The sequence below is a fragment of the Callionymus lyra genome, chromosome 1 (genome assembly GCF_982586985.1).
Source record: "Callionymus lyra chromosome 1, fCalLyr1.hap1.1, whole genome shotgun sequence".
Classification (NCBI taxonomy): Eukaryota; Metazoa; Chordata; class Actinopteri; order Syngnathiformes; family Callionymidae; genus Callionymus; species Callionymus lyra.
Genome location: NC_141818.1, coordinates 35639835 through 35661227, shown reverse-complemented (window position 1 = coordinate 35661227; position 21393 = coordinate 35639835). Strand labels below are relative to the sequence as shown.

The following is a 21393-nucleotide window of genomic DNA, read 5'->3' as shown; positions in this document are numbered from 1 at the left end:
TGGCGGCCACCTCTCCCCTTCCGTCCGAGACAAAGTGGTGCTTTTTTTTTTGCGGCGGCGGCGGCGGGGCGGGTTGTCGGCCCTGTTTGTCCGTGTTGCTGGTGGAAACAAAGGTATTTAACAAGCGCCGTGGTTGGCACCGTGCCACCTTTCTCCAGGCCACCAGCCCCCTCGTACTCCACCGACACATATGCTCCGGCATCAGTGGGTCGGGCGGTGTGTGTGAGGCGTGTGTGAGCGGAGGCGTCGGGGAGGAGGGGGGTTTTGTCGGAGAGACTCCTGGTTGTGATGTCTTCTTCATGGTATTTTGTGCAGCCGGCGATTAATTGTCGGTAGGGGGGGGGGCGCATTGGCGAGAATCTGGCGATTACGTATCACGATACATTGTGATACAGTAAAGTATATTTGTAGTATTCACGAGTACTTTAATCTGGTGTTGCAGAATTTACAGACCATGTGACTCTTGACCAAGTCGTACCTGTTTTTATTTGTTTTGAAACCAAAATATTTTCGACTGTAAGTAAGTAAGTAATATTTATTTATATAGCGCTTTTCCAGACCAGGGTCACAAAGCGCTTAAACAATCAAAACACTACTCAAAAAAGTATATGACTGTATCCCCTTGTCCTCAGTCGCATGGATCTTCCGGGATCTGCAGAGGGACATTTTACCTTGAGAATAAAACGTATTTTCTACACACTTTATTGAATTTTAAGCCATAAAAGAACAATAAAAGTCATTTAGAAACATCTTAAGATGTTTTTATTTGTTCATGATTTTCCTTGACTTTTCTGGAACTCCTGTTGTGTTATCAGTTTTATCTTGACCTTTAAAGTATATACTTTATTGAATACTGTTTTGATTGTTTAAGCGCTTTGTGACCCTGATCTGGAAAAGCGCTATACAAATAAAAATTACTTAACTTAGTGCTTGGATATTTTATTATTCTGTTGTGGTAACATTTCTCTGTAACTGTAATTGGATCACACAGTTGCTCTGATAAACTTATTTTTTCGGGGAAGATGTCCTCCACTTAAGTTTTAATGAAGGTGAAGAGAAATGGTTTTTGAGATGAATTTTTCATAAAGGACATTCTTGTATTTTGGAGCAAAGCTCTTAGCGCCCTACTGTCGCTGGTGATTTGTCAGCCTTGTGTTGTGCGACCGACTCTTTGAGTTTGTGCGTCGCGGACGTTCGGGTCGAGGCTGGACTTTTTTTTTGCCACTTAAACTTCTTTACGGCTTTTTCTCGGCACGTTTGTCGGGAGCTTTAACTGGTGTAACATGAAAGAGTCTTTCCCCCCCGCCTCGAGGACACCCCTCTCGCGGACCATGCCAGGCCAGACTTGGCACAGAGAAGTGGGACCCCCCCCCCCCGGGACCAACGGTGGTGTCGGCGCAGGATTGTGTAGTCGCCGTGTTTAGCTATGACGAGCTATAAAGTGCGCTCCTCGAGGCTGTTGGTTGGACTCCCCGTGTGTCTGTTTGTCTTCTAACAACCTTGGTGCCGCCGCCCCGGGCCATTCAGGTGGAGGCCGGTTGAAAAATGCACGTCGAACGAAGACGAATGTGTGACTAGAAGCCAAGAGAATTTTTTATTTTTTAAAAACATCTTGGAGTGTAACTTCCACACACGTTTTATTGTCAATGAGTTTTGTCGCTACCGCAAGGATCTGTTGTGAGTTGATAAGATGTGTCAGAAACATATGATCCCTATTTCCCCCCTCCCTCAGGTTAGTGTGTGCCTCACACACACACACACACACACCCCTGACCGCTCAAGGGAAACACACACACGACACAGGTTGTTTGTCGACACTAACGTTTGGAGGATTCAAACTCAAAAATAGGCCCGTCACGCCGTTGTCCTGTCGATAGTGTTATGGGGGGGCGGGGGGGCGCATCTCAGGGGGGTCAGAGGGCATCTGACAGCGTCGGTGCCTGTCATGCTGCGCCGGCTTCACCACCTGCAGGTTAATGACTTTATTTTTAGACGGAACAGGGAAAAAATAAAAAATAAAAAGCGAAGGGAGAGTGCGTTACATTCAGCTGTGCCTTGTTTGAGTGGCAGATGCTGACACGTACGTTGTTTCAGGAAAGAGAAAGAAAAGACATATACTTGTGCTTTGTCCCTCAAAAACAACAATTTATCTTGAAAAGAAGTGTTTTTTTTATGCGATTTATATGCGAAGTATTGCAAGAATCGCAAGCTGCGGTGATGAGTTCACTGAGAGGGAGCAAGACGAATAGAGAGTTTTTTGATTGTCTTGTTTCTAACATTCCAGCTAAACAAACGCCTGAACATTGACTGGAAGAAACTTAATAATAAAAGTGTTTTTTTAATTATTATGTTTTGAAAAACTAAAGATAATGTTGAATACCTGCCATATTTTTTGATTTCTACAGCTATTTAAAAATAACATCAAAAATCACACTTAAGGACAAATCCGTATCCTCTCGTCCTCAGTGGTCGCATGGATTATGCAGAACTTCCTTTGGACCTACTGCAGTTTCATTGCAACGAACAAATAAACAGACCCTGGGAATATTTGCTTACTTTGTTAATTGTAAATAAAAAATATTTCGATGAATATACATGTTTGTTTGGGAGAGAATAGCGAAAAGATTTACGTCCCGAGTTTGACCGTCCTGTTCTATATTATTGTACTTAAACTGTAAAGTCTTGAGATAACTTTGTTATAATATGACACTTTAAATGTAATTTTCCTTCAAAATGTGCCTCACAAATATAAAATAAGCTTTATTTTAATCAAATTGTGAGATTTTACTGAAGAAAAAAAAACATGATGTAATTTCTGTTCTCAATTTAAAGTAAATAAAGTTGGGATAAAACTTTTCTTAAAAAAAAACAATAGGAAAAAAAACATTTGAATCCTTATGGAGTGGAAATAGATATTATTTTCTCAAAAATTCTCGACCGCAGTGTTGCCAGGATCGCCGTCTCTCGTGTCATTGTGCGTGGACGAAGAACAATAACGTGAGATCATCTTCTGGAATATTCATTCTACTGGATGGTTATCTCTCTCTCGGGTCACTTTCTGCCGTTTCTATTGTGTCCACGTCGTTTAAGGACGCGCTTGCTTTGTCTTGCTGACACCCACAGCAAGAGTCTAAGGCCATCAGAGGGTGTCGTGTTAGTGTGAACCCGCTGATACCTGCCACTATCTCCGTGTTTCTTCCTGTTCTATCTCTATCTGGACTGCAGCTGGTGGAGCAGACTGTACACGTCTATGGTCGGGCGTGATAGTGTGTGTGTGTGTGTGTGTGTGTGTGTGTAAGAGACTCCTTGTACCTTCTCACTGAGGGTGGGTGGTCGCCTTCAGACCCGTCTCGCCGTTCTTATCTCTCATAAGAGATATGGGACAGAATAGGGCCCCTTGTCTCTAATGTTTATTCTTTACATAATGTCCAAGATGTGTTTGCATTGGACTCAACGTTCAATTACCGACGTTGGTTTTTTTTTTCTATTGTAGGTTTTTAATCAGTAATAATTCTTATATTTTTAAATCAAATATGGATTTTTGGAAAAGTGCACACATCTTTAAAAACACTTATATACACAAGTATTGAACTTTTACAATTACAAAAATAAATGTTTCTGATATTTATTGAAATGAAATACTTTCAAATAAATATAATAAAACATTATAAGCATTGTTTTGTAGTAAACAAATTGATACTGTATGTCTTTATTTTGTCCTTATTTATTTAAACATCACTGAGCTGCACAATGGATTGTAATTTTCCGTCCCTACATTGAAAAAATATAATATTTAGTCCAAAAAACTGTCCTTTAGAGTAAAATTAAAGGAGAAAAAAACACAATAATTCATCAAATAAACAACACAATGCATACATTAGTTAATAAAGACAAAATAAAAAAGATAAATAAACAGAATTGAGTTACCACCACAACAAAATCCTATGTACACTGGCAATAAAAAGTTTCCGACCCTAAAAATACCATTAATTCACAGTACATTTAGTTTATGTGTTATTGTATGTTATAAACTGATTAAAAAGGCTACATATGTGGAATATAAAAGCGCTAAAAAATGTTTCCTTTAGCTCTCATAAGAATGCAGGTGGAGCCCCGAGACCAACATTTTCACCGGGACCACAAAATTCAACACACGCTTTTAGACACACACACACGCACACACACACACGTGCACTTATGAATGCCCTCCTGTCCCCGGCACCCTCTACTCTGGCTTGCTGAATCTTGGTGATAACATGCTGGTGCCCTCATTTAAATTTGAAGCGCTTCTTTAATCTTCAAAGGCCTGATTGCTTTATGAATATGCATGGACCGAGCTGACTCTCAGTTCATTACCTTGTTGTAAATTCTAATGACCATTAGGGCCCCGTGCGGTAATTGCCAATTGTTTTGCATTTTTGATTAGCCCATTACCGGAGTGCATTCAGAACATGTCTGCCCTGCCGGGCCCGAGCCGGGAGCAAAGATGAGCTGCAGTAGGACCCAAAAAAAAAAGAAAAAAGATGGAGCAGAAGTGGTTTTTTGCGAGGCTTTAAACTTCTGCGGCAGTGACCTAAAGGTGGATGAGAGACACAAAACAAGAACGGTAGAGATGGATGTTCCCTAAACATGGTCCGTCCCACTTGTTTCCGCGGAGCTTGAGTGCAAGACCGTGTACCTGACTGCATTTATGTCAGTGTGTGTATTTGTTGACGGCGCGAGCGTCCACATATCTGTGTGTGTACATGTCCAAGTTTGCGTGCAAAACCCAGCTCGGGGTTGATGGTGTGCTGGGAGTGGCTGGTCGGTTCCTGCAAGTGTATCCCGATGCACGCCTGTGCCTGGGACTCATGAAAGATTGATGGCTCCTAGCAGAATGGCATCGCCCTGGTACAACTTGATAACATCTAATGGATAATTTAGCGTTCTAAAACCGGCAGACCGGTCCCCCTCTGCAGTGGGCTGGAGCAGCTGCTGTGTTTTACGGGGCCACAGCTTCCACTTTGTGTCAGAGGGATGAATAAGAGAGGGATGGAAAAGAAGGAAAATCTGCTAATGACTGGTTAACGGGGTTGATAAAGTAACTAAAAAAGGTAAAATATACGACAATTTATGGGCCGCAGAAAACAAGATTTTGCATTTAAAGTATGGCGTGGAATTGCAACTAAATATTGCAATTAAACATAGCTGCGGTGATGAGTTCACTGAGAGGGAGTTGTTGTCCTACAGCACCAGTTAACGCCTGGTTGTGAAAAAAAACCCTGTTTTCTACAAAGTCACAGAAATCTCACAGTAAAATCAGATATTTAAACTTCTCTCTTTTAAAACTTTTTTTTAGTAGTAACATAACTGACACAGTGGTTTTCAAAAATGCTAACAAAGTATTTTTTTCCCGAAAAACTTCATATAGCCCTGGCTAATCGCGTTCAGCTAGTTTTTAAACTCCTATTTTAGAATTCTTTATGCACAATGGGCGAGAGAGAATGTACCGAACAAGTACATTAATTTTTCATGCATCGCAGTGAAAACTTTTTAAAAAGAAGGTCAGAGTGGGACACTTTTGGCATCACGCTGCTTGTTTCTGCAGCTTCAGGCAACGGACATGAATTTCCTTGCAGGAAAATTAAATATAAAGCGCGCATTAATCGTGTTCTGCATGGGTTTTGTGTGGGAAATTGACTGTACCAGCTCTTTTTGTTGCATTGCATCGAAGATCAAAGCCTTACCATATAAAATAAATATGATTTTTTTAAACTTATGAACAGCTTTTATTAGCTTCCGAGTAAATATCCAGGAGCGATGATGACTTCCGTCTGTCACCGACTAATTCTATAAAGGTGAAAGGTTTCATGGGGCAGAAAGGCTTTGTGGGTAATTTAGCTCATGATATGCAGCATGAACCTTCTTAAATACATTTCACTTCTTCTCTCGATCCCTCTAAAGTGTTTATAAACAGCTTCCAGCTCCTCCGTCAGTCTCTTATTCCCAGACTATTAGGGAACTGACAGTTTGGTTAATCATCCCACACTTGACTTCAGGGGACTGAGGGTCAGCGGAGTGCGTCTCCGAGGGTGTGGAGTTAAAGCGACAGCCATGTGTCTACGTGTGCGCCCCCCAAAAAAGTTAGTCTATTTCAACGGAAGGATGGCGAGGGAAGGTCACCGGAGCTTGACCAGCACCGTAGAGTACAAGAGGGGGGTGGGGGGGGTCCGGGTTAAGGTACCGTAAGTTGCTCTGCAGGACACTGTCCAGAGTCGGGGTGTGTGTGTGTGTGTGTGTGTGTGTTCACACGAGCGCGAGACACCGGGGAAAATGGCAGGGGGGCATGGGCAAGGGTCCGCTTCGGTCAATGGCGTCTCACGAAGACAGCGTGATAGATGGCTTTGTTAAAGGGGTCCCAGGGTGTCCCCCCTGAACTTGAAGCACTCTGTTTATCTTGAATAGGAGAAGCACAGGGTGTTTGGGGCGGCAGGAGCAAAAAAAAAAAAAAAAGGAATGATATAGCTTCCAGAAGAACGGAGAGAAAGGGAGAAAGAAGGGAAGGAGGAGGAGGAGGAGGAGGGTCTGTATCTGGGCAGGCCTGGCTGGGGGTTGGGGAGGTTAAGGGGGGGTCGCGAACAGGCATGGCGGCTGGAGACAAGAGGAGAGAGCGAGAGGGGGGATGGGGGCAGCACTCCTCGTAGCTGTCCATTAACAGATGAACTTGGCAATGGTCCAGGCCTCAAAGGTCTTGGGAGACGAGCACACACACACACACACACACGGACACATATACATTTACCCTCTCACACACACACATGGCCTGGTACCTGCACACCCGTGGGTGGAATACCACCACGGTCCGTTTTTGTCCGGGGGGGTAAAAGGACAAGTCGCCACTTCACCTATGTCAGAACCAGTTCAGACTGGTTATCCAGCCAGATGGACAGCCCCCTGTTGTCCACTTTTTTTTCTCTCTCGCTCTCCACTAGTATTTTTCTCCTGAAAAAAACCCAGATCAAACATCTAACCTGCGGGCAGAGAAAAATGCAGAGAGGATGAAAAAAAACAAAACATGTGAAGGAGCGTGGGAACAAAACGAGTGGGGATTGGATCCAATTGTGAAGCCGAGGCGAGGAGGGACGAGGGTTTTGGGTTTGTGCGCACTCTTGATGGCGCAACATGAGCTTAACACCTCTACAGCCATTGTGTACTGAAAACAGCACAGCAAACATGAGCCCGGCCTCGCGGAGGATAGAATTTGATATGGACAACACACATCAGCGGCTGCTCTATATGCCGACGGAGGAGTTCACTCGGTGTCAACTCGGTCGCCGTCAATACAGAGCGTTGTATCGTTTCGCCGCGTTTCAGGTGGTATCACTGGACGGCGTGATGTGGCGAATGTGTATTTTGACAGGGACCACGATTTTTGAACTTGAATCTTTAGCAAAACTGCTTTTTGTTGGTGGTCCGTGTACTTCAGGGGGGAACTGTAGGGATCCACCAGAGGGCGCACCAGTTGATACGCTAACTGGTCTTCGGACGTATAAAAAGTAATCTCTCAGAAATTTCTCCCAAACCATTTTAAGACGCCAGCATAGTGAAGAAACGTGACTGTGTGTTGTGTTAAAGTTTCAAGAATGGATGAGCTATAGGTCGATTCACCAGACACTCTGTATGCCACTGCTAGAACAATAGGTAGATATGAGGGGTGTTGCACAGTCAGCAATTTTCAAAGGCCCACCAGACTGAATTATTCAAACTTCTATTTGTGACCAATGCCAGAGAACGTAAAGGAACAAGCAGTAGCAAGTGACATAACACAACCAGTGCAAGAAAAAAACAGCTTTAATGAAGGACTACGCAAAGAAATGTTGGTGCTTGGCCTCCCTTATGGGGGTAGCAGGGGGTTGGAGCCTATCCAAGCTTCTTTGGGGCGAGAGGCGAGGGACACCCTGAACAGGACGCCAGCCTGTTGCAGGAAACGAAAATACAAACAACCATGAAACCTTCTTACTGTGAGGCAATCGTGCTAACCACTGGTCACTTATCAAACACAAAAAAGTCCGGACCTTGTCCACGGACCAGGGAACGACTTTTCGGACGGACAAACAGCACTACCTTTGGCATCGTTTGTTCAAAAATGGTGGGTTAGTTTCTTGCGATGGGGGTCAAGGTGCTGACCCGGGTAGCTTGGAACCAGTGGAGCAGGTACTCAAAAAAAAGCTTTTGCATGGTGTAAACCTAAGAAAAACTGGGTAGTTTCGGGTCAAGTTGTGTGTAGTAGGGTTAAGTCTAGCCTTTTTTTTTTTACTAATGTGATGCCAGTATTTGTGTTTTTGAATGCATTGTAAAACCTTCATTTTAGTGAATCCAATATCGTGTATCATCTTGTTAGTTGTGTATTTCAAAGCAATTCCTAGTAACACTATACCACCCTGCTGTGTAGCAACATTAGCAAATAAATAATCTGGGCAATCAAAGATGATACAGGTTTTACAAATAATCTGGCCTTCATCACACGCATGCTTGGGGCCAAACATGGATAATGCATGTTACCATGTACGTGTGCACATGTGTTCAAACGTGCTCAACATAATTGCATGCGATCCCATTTGCATGTATTTGACACATTTATTGTGGTGTTGCCCGTCCTGCCTTCACACAACTTGCTCCATTTCCCCCCCAAAAAAAACACGAGTCCCTTTTTTGCAAAACTCCTGCTGCTGCAGCCGTCAAAATACCTTGTTTGTGTGCATGCGTGTGAGCGAGTGGGTCTGTTTTCATAATGCCCCCCCGTTCATTTGCATATGTATATGTGCAGATTTGTATGAGGAGAACTCTCACACTTAGGGCGGTTGGACAGGGAGGGCAGTTGAGGGGGTGGGGGGGGGGGGGGGGTGTCGCAGGAATAGTGTGCAAGGTTTATGTGTCTATGTGTGTGTGTGTCTAAAAGGGGAGTAGGGGGGAGTTGTATTGGCACTTTCACCCCCCCACCCACCCCCCCCAGACAAAGCCGGCCACCACTCCCAGATGGTAGTCTGTGCTCTCTGGCCATGTGTCTCTTCTGTACGTGTGTGTGTGTGTGTGTGTTTATGGACAGAGATGGATACAAAGACGAAAAGAGAAATTTGCAAGTGAGAGTTTTTTTCGGGGATGTGGCTCAGACGGGGGGGCACTGATGGTGACGATTTGTCTCGGTGTGTGCGCACGGACGGGCATTTATGTGGACACTTACTTCGGTAAGAAGCCAACAGGAATTCCGAGCGAGTTTTTAGTAAAAGGATATAATCGATAGAAATGTAGCAAAATACAAGTGACACGGAAAAGAGAACCCAGGAAGAGAGACGATAAAGGGGGGAAGGGGGGAAATACAGTAGGACACGAAACCAGGCATTTGGTCATTCTTTGTCCTGCCGGTAATGACCTAAAGATGGTCCATGGACGTCTGGATAATGGGGTCAATATTCAGATGCCAAGCGCCGGGATTACGTTTACGTCAACTGTCAGCAGGACAACAATCAGATTGTTGTCATTTAATGGGGTGAAATTATCAGATTGGATGGAGAAGCTTTCTTTAATAAGCCGACAAGTGTCGGCAAGAAAAACCTGTTTACCAGTAATTTAGCAGGCGCTTTTAACAGCGAAGTATGTATGTAAGTATGTATGCACCACAACACTACGGCAAAAACTTGTGACATGCTGGCCATGACTTCGGCATCTGTCCGGTCTAAGCTAGCCGTCTTGTTTTGTCATCCTCCTGCACCTTGTCCTTCTCTTACACACATTCGTTCATGTCTGTCATACCTGATGATGCTCCCCTGTTCACCGGGTTTATGTCCACGGGTATACACACTTTTTGGTTTTTAAAGTTACCTTTGGTTGCAAGAGTGTCTAGAGTAAAAGAGTAAAGAAAAGAGAGAAAAAAAATACAAGTTTTCAATAGGTAGCGATTCATTTCTATTGGAGTGCAACTACCCCCACCGGGGACTTCCATATCTCTTCAGTTCTAAGGCCTTGAAACGTAGCGTGGAGCTCGCCTAAACCTTGATGACCCCCCGGGGCCCGCGTATTAAAACAAGCCTGCAGCTTAAGAAGGGGGACTATCTATTGTTGGAGCGACTCCAGCTCCTCTGACCTTGATGCTTGTTTTCCTTGTATCACCCAGACATAAACATGCTTCTGCATCCAGACACAAGAGCAGCCGGGAAAGTTATCCCCGCTGGTGTGTCTTCATCTGGCTGTCACAGGAGCGTCAGGATTTTTGCAGATGATTTTTTATTTTAATACCTGTTGAACTAGTTCTGCGTTGGCCATTAACCCCCTCCTCCTTCCTCTTGACCAGTTAGTGTTATCAGGAAAAAAAAGGAGCTAGACTTGTAGTGCGACAAGCTTGTAACCCTTAGTTCAAAGTGCAACGATAACGTTCCGGATTTATAGGTTTATTGACGGGGAACTCTGCCAGTGAACAGTCTGGCAGGAAGTGCTTTCCATGCTGGACATGCCCTGTTCTCCCCAGGCTCTTGTACTGGCGTGCTCTGCCAAGTTACTGGGCCAGATTGCCTGTAATAGGGCTGCCATTTTTCGTCTCATCATCCGTCAGCGCTCCGGGTTGAACCAACAGGTCCAAAGAAGGCTGCCACTCCTCAATTAAAAAGGTTAATTTGCTCATCTAGTCCTTTCTTTTCTTGCACCGTGGCACAGAAACATTATTTTCCACTCATCCTGGAATGGAAAATATATTTGTAAGCAGACTATTTTTTAATTAAAGTGTGGGTCTCCTAATGATACTTGGATAGTTAAAGTTGTGCCCTTGGTTCCGCCAGCAAGTACATTCTCAGACATTGTTAAGGACTGTTTTAAGGTCAGTTTGACTTGTATGGCTTCTAACAGCTACTGCTGATAATTCCTACCTTGAAAACATGGACAAATAAATAAACTTGACTGTGATTACTCAGGAATACTTCCAAATGTAGGTAGGTAAAACTTTATTATTATTGATCCCTCAGGAGGTCTCCTTCGGGAAATTGTTTAAATGTATGGTACCAGTGGTTCCAGTGCTCTCACTCACCCAGTTTTCCGTTTAGGGAATTCACTTTTCTTGCAGTCGCTGACTCATGAAAGTTGATCTTATGCTGGGTTTGGATTGTCTACATGTTTACATGCTTTTCTGGGTTATGAAGTCAGAGATTTAAAAAAAAAGCCAAACCAACCAACTTTCCAGATGCTTTGCTCGCTAACATCGCTGCCGTTGGATGGTTGAAGTAACTTTTTGATGACTGTGTGTGGGACAGGAAAATACCCGATGTAATTTGTAAACAATATACATTATCCACAGCTAGAAAAGACCGATTCCTGTCCCTCTGTACTGAATCCATTAAGCCAAATTCACTCGTCTATTAGACTCGACGTGTCTCTACTCTTATTACCTGCCAACTCACTGAACTTGAACTTCCCTCGAAGTGTCTATTTCTGTGTTGAAAAGTCTATTATTCTGAATGGCTGAAGTTAAACCAGCTTCTCCGGAATATAAGGCCACAGGCTTACTTTTATTATCCATGCTTCTACTAATTTAAAAAGTGGAAGGATAAGAAATGTGCCCCAGAAGGGATGTTCTAACTGCAGCGCTCTGTGTCTGCTCTGGATCATCCGTTGCTGTTGCTCAGTGGACAGAGGAGCTTCGTTTTTTTTTTTTTTTACCCTTTTCCTGTCACATGACTCATACTTATCTTTATCTGGATGGAATTATACACGGCAAAGTTTCTTTGTAAAGAGAAAAAAGGTCGAGGGAGTGCAGTGAAGAGTCTGTAAGGACGATATCCTTTTTAGGCCCTAAAGTCCCTCAAAAGATTCTTTAAAAAATATTAGAATCGGAAGTTATGAGATCTGGTGTCAAGATCTTCTTGACCTTTGTGCTCCACAGCCAGGATCTTGATCCATCTTAAGTACTAAATCTTTGAGGCATTTGTGGTAAAAAAAAAAAAAATCAAACAAACTCTACAAGTCTGAGAAAATGGGCTATTTTTCACTATAAAAGGTTAAATATATGATTTTTTTTGTTAATTTAAATTTGGTCAAATATGTTGGTAGATATTTTGCATCTTAAAAGCTTGATGATCGAGACCCATAAAGACGCTTAGCATCAATATGACTTTGATCGTCTTTATCCCCTCAGTCTCGTGGAATATAACATCTCAAGAGTTAGAAGAAAAATCTTTAATAGAAACCTCTTTTAAACGATATTGCTATTATTTACGGGGTGGAGGGGGGAAAGCACACTAAGATAATGTTAGTAATGGGTTTGTGAAGCTTCATGAAACAGTTTAATTTTGTTTAGAGGTCAGTAGGTGGCGCTATCAGTTATAAATAATGTGATCAGTGGTTGAAAATAACGATATTGCTTCATGAAGCTTCATCAAACCATCGCTAGTAAATGTCCTAATGCTTGACAATAGAATATATTATCAGCATTATCTTGATGTGGTTCTTTTAATTCTGCTGCAGATTAAATACTATTTCTTTTTGAGAAAAAAAAAATACTAAAAAGGGAGCAAAAGCAGCTGATGTGATCCTAAATATGTTTTTTGTAAATCCAAAAAAACATGTCAACACCTAATCTTTACATTTCATTTAACAATTAAGTGCAATAAAGTAAGTCCACAAAACTCTTTAAAAACTTTTTTTTACATAATGAACTCGTTCCGTTTTCGTAAAGAGCTTTTTTCTTTTATTAACCTTTTTGGTGGCAAGAGCAGACCGTCTCGAGGACCGCTAGCATATCAGCTGAGCACGCGAGGAATGAACATATAGGATCTGTACCGTTTGACCCTGTGCAAACCTCAAAAGTTTTCTCAGAATGGAACCGGAGCGGTCGGCCAGAGTGGATGCCCCGCTGATCCAGCTGTCAGTCAGGGGTTGTCAACTCATAATGACGGGGGGAATCTTGAGAACCTCAAGTCCATATAGGCAAGAAGTGGAGTCGCATGGCTGTCAGAGCTGTCACGGCATCCACGTAGAAAAAAAAAAATTGTATATTATAGCCGGAATGGCACATCATTTAGAGTCGTCTCTGTAGATAACAAGTATTTTCCTTCCTGGAGAAAAGTTTTGAGCAATGGCACGAACATCTGCTAAATAAATCTGGCCTTCAAAAACGTAAACGCCATATCAGTCATTTTAGTCGTCACACTTTTAAAAATGTAATCAAACATGTGATGAAGTCACATGATCTGTTCTGTTTCGTTATTTGGGATGGACGGGGGGGGGGGGGGGGACGGACGGGGAAGAAGGTATCTAGTTGCTGTCTGTCGAAGAATGCCTTAACGTCGCAGCAACGACGGGTTCTAGATGGACCATCAAAAAGTCCGCTCCAGCGCCAACCAGCCGGTCAGCCAGTCAGTCTGAACATGCGTGTGTGTGTGTGTGTCCTGTCCTGCAGCTGTCTGCAAATAAATCCTCCTGCCTTTAGACGCACACAAGCTCCTTCACTGCGCTGGTCATTAACTCTTTCCACGGTCTGGAAATCTTGCAACATGATTTTAGTTTTTTTGCATTTGAGCTTGATTTTGGATTTTCCCGGCATTTAGTTATTTAGTTATATTTAGTTATTTATAATTACAGGCCGTGATCGATTTTTAAGTACTAAGATGTACTAACTAGTGTTGGAATAAAGTGATTAACCTACTAGTTTTGGACAACAGATAGTTATTTTTAATTTGATTAAGGCGCTAGTTTAACCGTTTAACCATTCGCTAACTCCCTAAATTTTGTTGGTGGTTGTTGTGTATATTTATAAGGAAGGGTTTGCACGTCAAAACAAATCTTTGCACCTAATGTGGGAAGACGTCCCATTTATGCAAATGCCACCTGCACAGAAGTGGGTTCAGCCGGTCGGAGCGTTTTCTTATAATTATTTGATTTTGCTTAATTACATGTAATAACACCGCCAGCTCTGGTAACACTTTCATTACATCAAAAACGCTGAGTGTGAAGGGAGTATTTATAGAGATGCACGTATGAATGGGTGAAAAAAAAAGACGCTTTGATGAACTGGAAATAGATGAAATTATTCTCCATGTGATTCGTTTTAATTGCGTCGTCGACGAACGTCTCTGACGCTTAAGGGACGGAAACAGAACAACAAAGTAACTTTCACTGCGCCGACACGATGCACACAATAGAAGCATACCTGCACACACATGTTTACTTAAACCCAATGACCCGATTGAAACCCACCCCCCTCTCTCTCTCTCTCTTTGCCACCCTCCTGCTCTGTTCCAGGGCTCTCCACCCCCCTCCCCAGGCGAAGTTGCTATAGCCCTCCTTATAAACACGCTGATCTATAGGAGCCCCTAGACCCAGACAGACTTTTGGCAAGGCTGCACAGGTAGTATTACAGCACGGTTTTGGAGATCTTAGGTCCAGAGCCTCGTTAAAAGCCTGATTTATGCTTCACAGCTGGGCACAAAGGAATCTACAGGTTGGGTACCTTAATTAATATCATGCCCAGACTTATGTGTGTTCATGATTCACCTCCAGGGGAAAAGAAGTGGAAGCTTCCAACCACCTCATATTTAAGAGGGCAAGTAGGAGGGTCTTACTCAGACGACGGAGCTAGACGAGTTGGAAAATACCGATTACTTTTACAGAGACGTGCCACGGAGCGCCGGTTCAAATTCATCATACATTCTATTAAAAGCGTAGATCAATAAGGACTTCCCTGGTAACTGTCTGGTTCGTGCTGGTCCGTGTGTTGTTTTTTCACGATTTCTATTTGCCTCACAGGCGTTAGCGGGGGATCTTTCCAGATGTTTTCAATGAGTTGGCAGGAATTTGCTACGGCAAGTCTCCTGAGATGAAGGAGTCTGAGTCTGTCGTTGTACCACCGTGAGCTTCACTCCACTCTTGGATCGTTCAATAACACGGGTATCAGGCCATGATATTTTAGCAGTCGAGGTCGCGGGTCAAACGAATGTATTTACTAATCTGGAGACAGGACGCCATCTTTATCTTCTCTGTGTTTGTTCTCAAAATTCCCAGCATCGTCCTTCCGTTTCTGTACGATTGTTGACTAAGACGATCCTTATCTTATCTTAAGCACTGATGTAGTTTGGGGGTCACGATAATAAAATGACCATTAGTCTACTTTGATTTAGGACAACCTCCTAGCGGGCCATATAAAAGGACGTGGCCCTTTCAAAACCATCTCCCATGTCAACTGTAACAGTCAAATCATTCGTATTTTTCAACATTTTACCACAATAATACTCAGATAGCTTGAGGGCTAGCACGTGTTCCATTTACGGCGGTAACTATAGTCCCATTATTCATTCATATCATGTGTTAAAGTAACACTCGAGGCCGAACTAAAGAGTTATTTAGCTCCTAAAGCAAAAGGTCTGTGGTTCAAAAGCCACAAGTGTTCCCCGGTCTTTGGCTGAAGAAACTAGGAAAAGCTGAAGCAACATCAACAGGTACTAAACAAAAAACAAGAATAGACACAGTAGTTTAATGACGGTTAACAAGATGAGGGTGGAACGGAGATGTCGACAATAACGTTACAGAAAATGACTTTGATACTTTCTTTTATAGACTTTTTTTTGCTAAATGTACTCGCGACCTCGACTCCTTAACGTTTTTGGCCCGTTGTATGATTTAGTTTGACACTCCTCGATTAGAAAGACCTCCAAAGCAGGCCGAACAGGAGGCCGGGTTTGCAATTTTAATAAGCATTTGGAAAGATGATTTGAGCAGCGGCCCACTACATATGAATAAATAATACCAGGATTGAATCTTGTAGTTAAGAATACATTAATTTCCATTAAAAGTCATGTGCTCGAGCAGCGATGACACAGTCAAGAGTTAACAACAGTCATTTCCACAAAAGAATATTTCATTCTCAACGAGAGGACGAATAAATCTCCCATGAACGTTCTTATTTCTGTGGAAATTGATTAGGAACAACTGACCTTGAACTACCGATGCGGCTGCAGATGCTTGCACTTGACCACCGTGTGTACAGTCACACACACCAGATGGGACCCGTGTTAAACCCTTCGCCCGCAGAACTCTGGGCCACGGGACGCTCGCACACAGTGGCCTTCTTGTTTCAAAGTGCCGTGTCCCTCAGTTGTGCCTTGAGGCTCATCTTCATTACGAGCTGCTATGGTTGGCCTGAGCTCACATGGCCTGGTCTGTTCACCCTGCGGTGGTAAGGCGTGTTGGAAAAGATTTTTTTTTTTTCACCGATATCTGAATGATGACCCACAATTGACAGCTTCTGGGGCATCTATGGAGCGTGTCAGCGAGGTCAGCGCGAGTGTTAACCGTGTTTTCTTACACCTCCGCTCTCAGGCAGGAGGACCGGCGTGAGAAAACGTGACACTTTCTGTGATCTAATTCATCATATGATAGAGAAGCATCAATTACTGCAGCTGGGAAAACCTTCCGGCAAATATAGACAGAATGTTACCCTTCACGACGACCTGATGGATGGATTTCCAGACTCACTTTAACCTCTTTCAGAGCTGTCAAAAGGGAAAGGGTGTGATGGAAGGAACAGTTACTAAAGCTGCTAAGGCACCGTGGACATAGTCAGTCATTGAGAAGGCAGCCCTGAAACAATGTTGTTTGTTTGTAACACAAAGATCAAGGTGCTTTAGGGAAATTAAAAATATTGTATATGTTGCTTCAACCCTTGTTTTTTCTCAGGGTCAAGGTGAACAACCTCCACCTCTGCATATGTATTTATGGAAGCCAGGGAGGTCGTTCACCTTGACCCTAAGGACAACACAAGGGATAAAAAAACCTATGAAAAAACATTCTCCAAACACTTTTATGTAAATCAAGCTTTTATGTTTAAACCCTTAAATAAATAAATAAGTTACAGTCATTTCAATTGTCAAGGATAGTTTGTTAAAACCTGTTCTAAATATCTGAGAAACCTGTATCATTTGCTAATGTTTTTTTTTTAATTTGGCCTTTTTAATAACTGTATTATGTGGACCTGCGTTATTATAATAATTGTATCGTACATTTATAGTGTTTTCGCCAACTCATTCTTCAGCCCTATTAAGTATTTTTCTTTACACAGATTGAAAAAAAGTAAATGAGAGAAAAAACAAGAATTCAGAATCAGACATTTATAAATAAAGAATGATTTTTAATAATAATAACCATGTAATAATAGGAACTATTTTGTAATGAACGGGGCACATCTGTTTTTGAGATTAAACAAAATCCAAACAATCTTACTGTAACATGATAATAGATGTATTACATACTCCTTGTTCACTTTCATGCATCTTAAAGTCATTTCTGTGACTGACACCTTCACCGTCTTTATTTTACAAGCCACTGTAATAGCTTCCAATGCCTTTATGGGATTCTTCCACGCGATGTTCCTGCTGTCTATCTCCCTGCGTGTCGTTTGAGTCTGAGGAGAGGTAAAACAGAGAGGTCAGATCCAGACCTCTATACGCTCCAGTGAAGCCGAATCGCATACTGGAAAATGGTATGCAGGCTCATAACGCTCTCCACTCATCCAATAGCCAGGGACGAAACAGTTTTGACAGTGTCGAATGCCCTGCCCTCAGGGCCTTATCATCTTCCGCTGCTTGCTTGCCCCCCCCATCCGCCCCCCCTCCCCATTCCTCCTCCTGATGCTATCTATCTGGAGATTTATGCAGAAATGTGCAGCTTTCCGACCTCCCTGGTCCCCTCCATCCTTTCTGCGAGGACGCTGGTCTATCATAAGCTGAGCTCTGCAGATAACAGAGATCGGGCGGCTGGCCTTGTGTCTAACTTCCTACTTTTAACAGCAAAGGGATGCTTGTAAGAAAAAGACCTCTCTGGCGCCTGCAAAACCAAGCGGGAGAAATGCAAACTATTAGATTCTTAAACTGGTAATAACCGGCTTCGTTAGTCCGGGAGCTTTTTTTGTTGACGATCCAGTGAAGTGCGTCCCAACTCAATAAATAATCTCGGCGGACGCAGCATAAGCTATAGTCCGTTTAATTAGACTCGGTTACGCGCAGAAACGCAGAGGTCTTCTCGCTCCACCATTAAAGCCCGAGCGAGACGAGAAAAACCAAAAGACTCCCACCGTCACTTAAAGGCAGCGAGCAAGTAATGATCTGCATCAGAGGCTGATATGAAGTCTGCTGGCCCGAGCCCCGGACCCCGAGCGTCACGATGTCCAGCTGGGTCTGGACGTGAATAGATAGATCCGAAAAAGGATGGGTGTGGGAAGACGGACGGTTCAGGCACAGTTCATCCACGAAAACATGAAAGGAAATGGTGTTTGTGTAGCGAAAATGCTAATTTTAGCTCCATCTCATCACGTTCTTTGACGACCGTACCTTCAACCCGGACTATTCAATATTAAGTTCAGCCAAAGCTTATTAAGGAGAATATATTTGGGCAACATACGAAATTTCGGGATCGTCTAAAGATGATATTCTTATAATATTATGATTTAAGTTTTAAAGAACGCTATCGCTGGTGGCAGTAAAAAACAAACAAACAATGGGCCCAAGAAGCCTTGTGTTTTCTACCTACTGAGCTTCACTATATTGGCTGAAGTGGTCTCTGGTCAGACCCAGATTTGTAAAAGACCCTTGGGGTGGGTCAAAGACTTAACTCTAGCCTCACAAAAAAACCCTTGATATATGATTTAAAACATGTTTTTTGACCATAACCAAATGACTACGGTTCATATTTGATGCTCCGTATTTGCGTACACGACTCAAAGTCAGGTGAAAGTCACGACGAAGAAAGTGAAGTGACACTGAAGAATGGTTCTAATGGCACCCCACCCACCCACGCCTCTACCCCCAACCCTTTCTGCATCCCCCCCTTGTCCTGTGTCACCCTTCACCCCTGTCCAATCCCTGACTGTGAATACCCTAATGACATAAACAGAGAGGTAATCACATTAACGGCGGTTACGGCTCAGACACTTTTAAGAGGTACCGTATTGACAACCCTCGGTCTTCCCGAGGCACTCACTTCGACACCCATAAACACTTTTGAATATTGGCAAAGACCTCTCATTAGCATAATCACTTTACAGGTGTGCTCCCGAGACCGGGCGAGCGATAACTTTGGAGATCGGCCGTGACACGCCGTGTCCCCGTTGTCTCCGGTTTTCCATGCCTTCCTCCACATCCGCCGTCGCCTTTTGGAAGACCTGATCCGAGCTAATCCTGTTAGCTGGTTTCTTCCATTAGCTAAATGACCAATATCGGAGAAAGCTGCTCGGACACGTCGGAGGGGCCAAGGCGAAAATATTCGGCGTTGGTGAAGGACAAATAACAAAAAGGATCAACTTTAGTTCCTTGAAAGTTTGACCAGAGATGACGGTTGGACACAAGCTTAGGGGACGGTTGTGAAGTACAAAAATGCAAGATTTTAAAAAAGAAAAACATCATAGTTTATCTTAGTATTAATATTTTCCTTATTGATTATTACAGAATTGTTTTTTCTCTTGGGTCGGTTCGGGTTGACCTTGGCTTTGCTTAGAGAAAACCTAACCAATGAATTTATTTACTTCATTCATTCCCAAGTAGGAAACACGGAATCTTATTTTTGACAAATATATAATCTTCTACGTTTCAACCTAGGAAAATAAATTCCTCATTATTCCTCTTTTTTATCTGGTCTTCTGATTTACCCTCTTTCATTCCCACGTGTTGTTGTTAGTGTAATTTACTGTAATTGTTTTGTTGGTTTTACGTCTTAACCTAAAAAAACAAGGTATTATTATGTTTTTATTTTAAAAAAGGACCAGAAGAAGAACCCAACTATGAAGGAATTCCAAGTGTAGTGAGGGATATTGATCTTCTTCAATAAGACAGTCACCTTGACAGGAATAGCACCCACGAATGCTACATTTCGTTTTAAATAATATATTTCAAACATCCTGGTCGGATTCCATGTTAGTAATAATCAGTGTAGTCCCATCACCAGTCTCAATTACGACGCGACCAGAGATGATATTCCGTTCCACGAGGCCCACATTCACACGTGAAGGATTAATAATCCATCTTTGAAGTGTTGTGCGTCCTTCAGAGATGTGCTGGGTTGTCATTATGAATGTCTCCTTCACGCCACACTTGCCTGCTCCTTTCTCTTTTTTTTCCTCCTTTTCTTCGGTCTCTCCCATGATGCCTCAGTGCTCTTCCTTCCCTGACAGTTGCGGTCTTAGAGGAGACCACCCCCCACATCCATCTGTCATCCTCCACAATAACAGGCGCAAGAATGCGTTTCTTCTTCACAAATTCGCACATTAAAGGAAAGTGGCAGAAATGCGTGCGCTGCAGTTCAAAGCTAACAGGAAAGAGCAGGTTTTTTTTTTTTTATAGACACTCTTCTTAAAACGATCATCAAACCAGAAAAAATAGCTTAAGCCACCGCACCGGGGAGATTTTATTTGTGCTTCCAAGAGCCACGAAACATGCATGTATGTGCAAATGGGTTTTTTATGATGGAAAATTCCATAGTGGGTCAGAGCCCCTCGCAGGTGGCAGCAATTAACTGTAATTTTTGCAGATTGTAATGATCCATAATTTACCAGTGTGCCCCCCTCTAACTCTTTCCAGGGAGTCGGAAGACGGGGTTGCCTTGGGGTTTGATTGTGAGCATATTTTATGCCACGTTTTGGTCCTTAAATGAGTTGTTTGAGGTTTTTTTCTACTGCAGCGACTACTTTACTGCAGTCAGCATGAGTTCCGCGAAAAAGAAAGAATTTACAGCAAAATTGCATTATTTCTTTATTGTCCTCTATCCGTCTACCTTCAGAGAAAACGCTAACGAAAACACATGAACGTTTTCAGACTCATTCTCGCTCTATGTCGTAGTATATCCAAGGCTTTGAATTGAGTGTCTTCAAATGACTTGAGAGAGATGTCCTTCTGCAACAAGAAAGAAAAAAAAAGAGAAGAAAGGATAAGAAAGCCTGAAGATGAAAGACGGGGAACATTTGCAAGTGGCGGATGCTTCTTATTTTGCATATCTCGGGCTTCTGCTGTCCCCTTTTTCTCATTTCCTATTCACCTGAGAGGATTTAAATAAATCCATACACCGTGAAATATCAAAAACATAAAAAGCAATGCATAAAAATGCATTTTTATAAAAAACTCCCCCACTTATGCAAACGTCCAATTTACCCATTTTTCTTTCCGCAGCTGTTGAACCGTGGCTGTTGTTGTTTTATAAAAATGTCATTCTCATTGGTGCCTTGTGTCTATATATACAAGAGAATATCCACGGGATTCGACGGAATTAATTTGGATCGTCAAGCACATCCTCAGAAGTACTAACAAATATCTACTGGAATATATTTCACTACGCTTGCCAAATGCATTTTTAAGTCAGAAAGCGTCTATAAGTATATTTTGCGTAACATTTTCT

General features: G+C 42.7%; 1 protein-coding gene across 2 annotated transcripts in view; it reads left to right on the top strand.

The window, feature by feature from the left end:
* LOC148089241 (BCL11 transcription factor A-like) overlaps positions 1-21393 on the top strand; it is a 150510-nt gene that overhangs the window by 7712 nt on the left and 121405 nt on the right. The gene's annotated exons all lie outside the window — the stretch shown is intronic.